This window comes from Ornithodoros turicata, chromosome 3 (assembly GCF_037126465.1).
Source record: "Ornithodoros turicata isolate Travis chromosome 3, ASM3712646v1, whole genome shotgun sequence".
Lineage (NCBI taxonomy): Eukaryota > Metazoa > Arthropoda > Arachnida > Ixodida > Argasidae > Ornithodoros > Ornithodoros turicata.
Genome location: NC_088203.1, coordinates 100,667,381 through 100,676,465, shown reverse-complemented (window position 1 = coordinate 100,676,465; position 9,085 = coordinate 100,667,381).

Genomic DNA, 9,085 nt, shown 5'->3' with positions numbered 1-9,085 from the left:
ATCTTTTAATCTGCATTTCCGTATATTTGAAAGAACGCCACAACCGTCGTGTCAAGAGATTACATTATGCATGGTTACCACTAAAAAGACTAAATAGGTAATTTTCTTGTAATTACTCGTACATCTACGTATACATTTTCTCTTGCCTTTATTCCTACTGTCGAGTGTATACGAAGAGAGTCAAGTCCGAGAATGTATAACAATAAAAAAAATTGAAGGGACAACAACAACAAATCAATCGTGTCTATGACATGGGGTGATTCACCACTGGAGAGCAGTACACTACACCATTACACGCGAAACATTAGATGTGAGATATGAGAATGAAGTTAAAGTTATGCACAAGTACAACAATTTAGCTGTCCTCCACTGGCTGCACTAAGCCGCAAAGAGAAAGATGAAGGAAAAAGAAACACACATGAAAGAAGCACCAGTGGTCATTGAGATGCAGAGTATGACTCTAGAGCGTCTGGAGCAAACCGGTAGACAAGAGGAACTCCAAGAACGTCAGAAGACATCGACGGTGTTGCACGTGGCTCTGGCATGGGCCAAGAAAAACCGTGCCAGGTTGAATGTCTGTCTGCTATAGCAGTACTCAACCGAGCACAGAGTTGCCGCCTCTCCGTTTCGTAGAGATCACATTCTGTTAGGACGTGCTCAATGTTCGCTACGACACCACATTTGGAGCATAGGCTGCTGTCACAATATCCGATCCGGTTCTTGAATTGGGGAGTGAAGGCTACATTGAGACGAAGTCTGTGCAGGAGGGACATAAAATAGCGTAGTAAACTGTCTGGAACTGAGAAAGACAAAGTTGGATCCGCCGAATACATGAGAGACCTGTCAGTGATGTCCAGACTCCACTGCTGCCAAGCTAGTGGCCAGATGAGCTCAATCAGAAGTGATCTCCTGTCTCCTCTTAACAACACTATTGGTACAACCGTCCGAGACTGTTGGGCAGCCGTTGCCGTTCTGTCGGCCTCTTCGTTTCCTCTCAAACCACAGTGACCCGGGACCCACTGCAGGGATATATGATGACCGTGATCGCTTAGACGCTGAACTTCATGGAGGACTGGGGCGAGCGATCCACGTATTCCCATATTGGCTATACATTGAAGAGCAGCCTTTGAATCTGAGTAAACGACCCAGGTCCACCGAGCGTCACCCGATGTCTTACGCAGAAACAACAGGATAGCTCAGCCGACGTTGATGATGTGCGGTGTGATAGACGTATCCATGCGACACATCGTCCGTTGAGATAACAAACGCAGACGATGAGCATTCATGGCTGGTGGATCCGTCAGGGCAAACTGCAGTGTGGTCAGTATATCGACTATGCATCATCCATCCGCTGCTAGCTGTTTGAGAACTGCTGTAGGTACATTGCTTCTTTTGACGTTAAGACCGAGAATCGACAGTGAGGTCGATGGTAATGGAAGCGAACACGGAGGAGTCGTGGACACCGCTGGTTTTGCAGAAAACGGAGGAACCTTAGGTTTCACTTTCATGAGATATTCGTATGTATTACTTTGCTTACGGCGACTAACTTTTGCCATTAATAGATGACGGCTCTGGTGAGCTCTGAGGCGCAAGTAACGGCGAATGGTCCCCCTCTATCGTAAGAATGTGTAAATGTAAATGTAAAGTAAGTGTGGTAAATGTGTATCTCGCGGGCTTCTGCTACCCTTAAGCTCCGTGCTAGAATACACCGAGGTCGTCGTTCTTGCGTCTGTGAAATTCCGTGCAAGACAGGTAGGTTATAGCAGAGTCCCTCGGACTAGAGCTTTGTGGATGGCCAGAAGAGACTTCTCATTCATTCCCCACTTGGACCCAGCAAAGTGACGGATGACAGAAATCCCCCGGTGTGCCTTTGTGTCCAGGTGATCGATATGTTTCTTCCAGGACAAGTTGGAGTCTAGGATGACACCCAGGAATCTATGGCGTGTTACTTGCCTAAGAGGCGTATTGCCGAGGAAGAGCTGATACCGATGCATATCTTTCCGAGTAAAAGCCAAGGCCGCTGTTTTCTCAGTTGGCATGTCCATGCACGCCTCTGCTAGGTACCGCGAAATGTTATTCAGGGAATGCGGAAGACGACGCAGGATTGGTGGTCTCGATTTTCCAACGGTTCAAATGCAGACGTCATCGGCATAGAGAGATATATAAGGATAAGGATAGGACTTAAAACGCTGTCTTGTGGTACGCCATGAGTCAAGGCAACTTTCGACATGACCCCTTCTCCCATGTGAACAGAAAGTGTTCTGTGTCGCAAAAATTCAGCCAGCCACACGAAAATTCTGTCGGGAACACATGCTTGCAACAATAGAGCAGAACGCTGGCATGACTGACGGTGTCGTAGGCTCTCTTGACGTCCAGGAATACTGCCATGACTATTCTTTTCTGACTCTTTGCTCGACGGTGGTGATGAGATCGAGAACAGAATCTATGGGAGCTATGATGCTGAAGGAAGCCTGCCATCTCTTCGGGGAAGGTACGATGACCCTCAAGCCACCACTCCTGTCTATGCAAGACCATTCGCTCCAAGACTTTACTAAGGCAACTTGTCAGGGTAACTGGACGAAAGGATGAGAGGTCAGATGGATGCTTCCCAGGCTTTAATAACGGGACAACTAAGGCATCTTTCCAACACTGCGGCACTTCGCCGTTCTTCCATGATGTATTGTAGACGTGGATTAGACAGGAAATACTGTCGTCGCAAAGGTTTCGGATGGCTCGATCGTGATTCCATCTGCACCTGGCGACTATTGGACACGTGACAGGTGCACCGCGTCTCTGAATTCACCCAATGAGAAGTCCATATCCATCTCTTCGTTCACAACCGGTTCTCTTCGTGAGACCACCTCCTGGATCTCGGAAGTGTATGGGCGGAATACTTCAGTGTTTACAGCTTGTGAATTTGCGGATATAATCTTTGCGAAGTCACGCGCAACAGAATTCTCGGACCGCATAGGAGACAGCGCTCACGCGAGGACGACGTCGGTGGAACTGACTAACTGGTACTAGAGTCACTGAATAGGTTCAGCTATTCAGCGAAGCTATTCAATGACTCTAACTGGCACGTCGTCTGTGGCGGTCTATATCTGCTGTTGCCACAGATGACGACGATTATCTTTTCACATGACAGGTCACGTGATGCCCGTGCGTTTTCTAAGGACGACCACGAGATCTTTGGTGGGTCTACCCTTAAAGGGAGAAATTCGAAATTCTTATAGTAACTGTGTAAATAAGTTCGGTACATTCTGCAGAAATGAGAAACAAAGATGGCTTGGCGCTCGCGGACTGGTTAGTTGCTACAAGAGCTCGGAAGTTGATATCGAAACCGAAACTCATGAAGGCTCCTCTCTCCAGCCTCCTGGACTCTGTGTGACGCCACAAGTAGTCTCTTGCGGGCCGTCGGCTGTTTACTTGGTTTCTGGCACGCGCTTGGTAATTTCATCGTGCGACATGGTTTGCATGGTCTGCTTCCTCGATTTCGTTGTATACTATGCTCTCCACTGGTAGAACAGAACGTAGAGAAAGGTGCACGTGAAGGATACCGGTGAGGTGGAGCCCAGTGTTGCTGGACCGCTCTTCCGTGGAGGAACGCCGAATCACTCAAAGGAAAATGTTCGTTTTCTAATTATCTGTGTCGCCTGGGAATGATAAATTATGTCCACTGAAACGTCATACGGTATGGACTGATGTCGCACAGTCACTTCAACACGTTTTTGGTGCGGTGTCTCCCTTTAGCAGCTGATACTGTGAAAAGAACACTGAACAACACTAAAGAAGATTACGCGTGGTGTTCCACGCTTCATCAGGTACAGAAGTACAAGTATACAAGTATATACAAGTATATACGAGGGGTGTTCAAGTCAAACCGGGACTTTCTGTCTCCTGAGTGTACAAATGGCTCGCACTACTTTTTCGTCATTTTCACACGCGACAGGCCTCCGCGTTCACGACTTTGTGGTCCAAAGTTTGTGCAAAACAGAAGACATGTGCTGGAGAAGATGGCCGACAACGAGGTGAGCGTGCACATCGAACAGCGAATTGTCATGAAGTTTCTCGTGAATGAAGGCGTAAAGTCATCTGAAATTCACAGAAGACTTCAGGCTCAGTATGGCCACGATACACTTAGCCGCAGCAAAGTGTTTGAGTGGTGCAAACGATTCCGAGACGGCCGTACTTCAGTGCATGACGATCCCGGCCGAGGCGGCTCAGAGCCATGTGTCAGAGTTCCTGAGAACGTCTAACTTGTGGAGCGCCTCATCCTCAAGGACCGACGGATAACATGCCCCGAACTGGCTCGAAGCACGAACCTTTCTGTGGGAACGTTGAACACTATCATTCATGAACACCTCCAGTTTCAGTAAGTTAGTTACCCGTTAGGTCCCGAGGCAGCTCTCCGTGTTTGACCGGCAGAGAAGACTGGAAATCTCCCAAGAGCTAAGGTACCGTTTCGACACTGAAGGACAGCCGTTCCTTGATCGGATCATCACGTGCGATGAAACTTGGGTGCACCATTTCACTCCTGAGTCTAAACGCGCATCAAAACAGTGGAAGCATCCGGCCTCGCCAGCTCCGAAGAAGTTCCGAAGCACCCCGTCTGCGGGTAAGGTCATGGCCACCGTTTTCTGGGACAAGGCTGGCGTTGTTCACGTTGATTTTCTGCCCAGTGGTACCACCATCAATAGTGCATATTACTGTCAGGTTCTCAGGGATGTGCATAAGGCGCTGAAGCAAAAGCGGCCGGGCCTCATCACCAAAGGAGTCCTCCTCCTACAGGACAATGCAAGCCCACGTACCGCGCATCTCACGACATGCGCCTTACAGGAACTTAGCTGGGAATTGCTGCCACATCCCCCTTACAGTCCAGACCTCTCCCCCAGCGATTTCCATCTCTTTGGACCCCTGAAGGCGTTCCTTGGGGACAGCCACTTCAGCTGCGATGACGAGGTCAAGAATGCGGTCCGACCATGGCTGTTATCGGAGGTAAGGATTTCTACGCTGCTGGCATCCAAGCCCTTGTGCAACGCTGGGACAGGTGCATTAGTGCAGCTGGAGATTACGTTGGGGGGGGGGGTTGTTAAGACAGACTTGTATGCGTTAATCGAAAAAGGTAATTGGTTACCGTTACTATTACTCTGGTAGCATAAGTAACTTTTTACCGTTACAAATTACTCGGCTACAATTGTAATAAAGTAACGCGTTGCTTGGACCGTTACTTTCGATAGTAATAAGTCATATGACTAATTAAAGTTCGTGAAATTACATATACCTTGATCCGCTGAATGAGATTGGAGTTCGTCTCCTTTGCACGGGATAGGAGCTTTGTTTATGTAAACACATTACGCATGTAAATAGCACATTGTTTTCGTCTTTTCTCTCCATCACCATGAGCATTTTGGAAAAGCTGAAGTCACGGAGGTAAATCAGGTGAGCTAGTCGACATGGCAGTGTCGAAGAGGAAGAACTAACTCAGTGTTCTAAACTTCCTCTCTGTGGATCTCCTTCCAAAGTTCCAATGTAATGACCATTGAGCTCTTCACAATAGAAGCGCACAGCTGTGCTACATTTTAACTTGGAAATTCCTAGTGACTCACTATGTCTGAAGCTTGACCTACTGCACATGCAGCAGGTTGCAGTAGGAAGAGATTAAGGTGTCCCAAGCCACTCAGAATGCATTTGCGGAATACTATTACAACGACTTCCACTCCTGGCAGTGGAAAGCAAAGAAGATAGGAAAGGCTGTGATGGAGCCTGTGGGTTGGTTTCGTCCATGAGTAAAGCTTCGTAAAGCTATGAGTAAAGTTTCGTCTATGAGTGAGACGGGATTGAAATTCTCGAGACGGATTGAAGACCGTTGTTAGTATCCTCGAGCTCAGAGTAGTGAACTAAAACATTACACTAATTTGCTAATGTTCCTATACAAGCCCATGGAATTTCACGGTTACGGTTTTAGTCTAGGTATGACAGGTGACTGCGTTTACTAATTTGTTTAATCTCGACCACTCTTGACACCGCGCCCTCCGTAAAGGCTTAGTAAACACCAGAATGCGGAAGCGGATGCGGTTATTCTCGACTTTTTAGGAACATATTTGTCAATCCCAGCGCACTGCCTCGGGGCTGTTAGCGCCACCTGTCGACAAGTCAACCTTTAAATACGCATTGAGTTGGACTATTTAGCAGCATCGCGCTCCGAACGCTCTTGAGGAACTCGATGCAGATCGGATTCATTGATGCATTGAAAATGCCGCGTGACAGGGGTATCAGTCTAAAAGTAACCGATTACTTGTAACCGATTACCCTAAATTTTAATCAGATTACTTGAAAAATTACTAGCTCGGAAAGCTAATCGATTACTCGAAAAAGTAATTGATTACTAGTAACGCAATTACTTGTAACGTGTTACGTACAAGTCTGTAAGAGCAAACCGAAGGGTGTTCACTTGCAGTCTCTGCCGATCTCCTTTTCTTCTCTATAGATGTCACGCTGCTTTCAATTACTACACACAACTTCGTCGACTCCATCAGCATGATATAGAAAAAGTCCAACACGAAGCGTCCAGTGGTTGGACGTAGGCGAGTCTGCGATATCCCTCTTTTATTGCGGCGCGACCTTAACACTCCTCGCCCTGAATCAACAGAGAAAGCCGGCGACGGTGAGACAGCAGTTTGGCGCGGCCAGAAAACAAAGACAAAGCAAAGAGCAGGGTGTAACATCGATCTGTGGACTCAAGCCGTGCAAACAGTGGCTGGCGTAAGGGTACATCCAAAGCGGCCGTACACACATAAGACCCGGGGTTCAATTCGGTCGTCTTTACCGTCCGTTCTTATCGTCGTCATCTCTGCAAACAAATCCTTCTCTCCTCTGGATGTGAATGCGAATGTGAACGCGAATAATATGTACCGTGTGATCCAGTCAGCGGATGTAAACAATGTATCAACAACAACAAATACACTGGTGATGATGAATGGACACACCATTTCAGTCACAAATACAGGATCTTTCACAATGTTTCAACAATAATTTGACGCTCGAAAACACGTAACAACCACAAAAAAAAAAAAAAAAAAACGTCGCTCGTTGTTATTGTTCATGGTGCTACGTACAAGAATGACATGAGTGAATGAATGACAATATTTACATTATGTACAACTCATTGAAAACTGCTGCACATAACATAATACTGCGAAAAAATGAGACTAACGCGCATTACAAAAGCACACTTCACAACAACCCACACGCCCGCGAAACTTTACAAACACAAAACCCCGCATGAACAAGGTAATGTAACCTTAAAATGCGCACAAAGGCGCAGCGCACACGCATAAGAGGTGAGAGCATGAAGACATCAGCGGGGACTGACCGATAAGACAAAAATAGTAATCTACGGGGCCGGTCGTAAGAGATTGATGGCGTTCAGCCATGTGTGTGCAGCTTCGTCGCAGGGTGTAAACAGTAAAAAGTGCGCCAAAGAAAACACCATGCGACAGAATATGGGCCAGGAGCCGACGGGTGACTCATTTGCGTCATATATACGCCGAGCGACACACAATGCGTACAACCCCAACAGGAGTAGGATGTCCAGAGGTAAATCGCATCCAGGCCTGACGGGAAGGAAGCGTATAGCACGGGAATTTAAGTAGATGTCCTTCTTAACGGCGCGCTCGGAGACGTCCCAAAAGAAGATGGCGTCTCGACAATACAGAAAAGCGTGCTCAATGTTTTCCTCTTCCGGACAAAGACGTCAGTTGAAATTATTCCACGGTACTCAAAACCCTCTGTCGCACGGCCACGTACGAAGTGGTAGCGTTCCAGTGTGTAACCGGTAGAAGAAAGTTTTCACCTTTGGATGCACCGGCATGCGCCGCACACGCAAGAGAACATCATCACCCGGGTGCAAACATCGCACGGAGAGAGAGAGAGAGAGATCAAGAGAACCTTGCCAGGAGGAATCTGAATGAGGCTGCTACCTCTTTGTAGAAGCCCCAGACAACCAAAGGCGTGTCATAAACTGTCGACAGTAACAGTTCCTGTAGCTCATCACGAAAAATGGCAGAAGTGCAGTGCTTGAGGAAAGGGCGCAGCTGGTCGAGTACAAAGCACACGCGCCAGGCTAACTGACGAACGAAAAGGCAAGACAACTCCAACCCATCGAGTTTGACTAGCCGGAAGAGATTTCTACGTCTCATTGGTTCGTACGACGAACCCCATATAAAGGTGCAAACGATCCACTGGACTGTATTAATGTGTGTTCTAGCGCACGGGAGTACTTGCAGGTAATGGCCAATGCGAGAAGCAAAGAACGTATTTGCAACATATGCACGACCGAAAATGGAAAAGGCCAAAGGTTTCCAGGTTGACACCACGCAGCGCAGGCGACTCAAGAAAGTCCAATAAGGTCGTGAGCGTCTTGAACAGTTGAGGTCAATTCCTAATGTAATAAATTTTCTTTATATATATTCCTAACTATTTGGTAAGTAAGTATTTGGTTCACATCGGTGTAAAGAACTGTCTCTTACGTTTATCTGCGATAACGTGGGATGACCTGTCGCGACCCCTTTAAATGAGTTGCGACAGGTCATCCCAGGTTATCCCAGATAAACGTAGAAGACGGTTCTTTGTACCGATGTGAATTCGCATTGGAAGTTTCACAGCGAAGATGGTGATAGAAGCTGAGAAAATTGACAACCCGAATGCCGAAACTCACCTCGCTCTGACATCACAGCACACGTCGCCGCCAATGAGGCCGTGCGAGAGAGGTCACGTGCTTTACGGCTGCACTCTTAAAAATGAACTTCACCGCATAGCACGCTTCTAGCCAACCATCACCTTTAATGATATCGTTATCTACCCTGATTTGTTGAAAACGGGAGGCGTACGTCTTTTTGTGACACTTATGCTGTTCATAATTGGCACAAAAGGCGTACGCCTCCCGTTTTTAACAAATCAGGGCAGATAATGTTATCATTAAAGATGATGGTTGGCTAGGAGCGTGCGATGCGGTGAAGTTCATTTTTATGAGTGCAGCCGTAAAGCACGTGACCTCTCTCGCACGGCCTCATTGGCGGCGACGTGT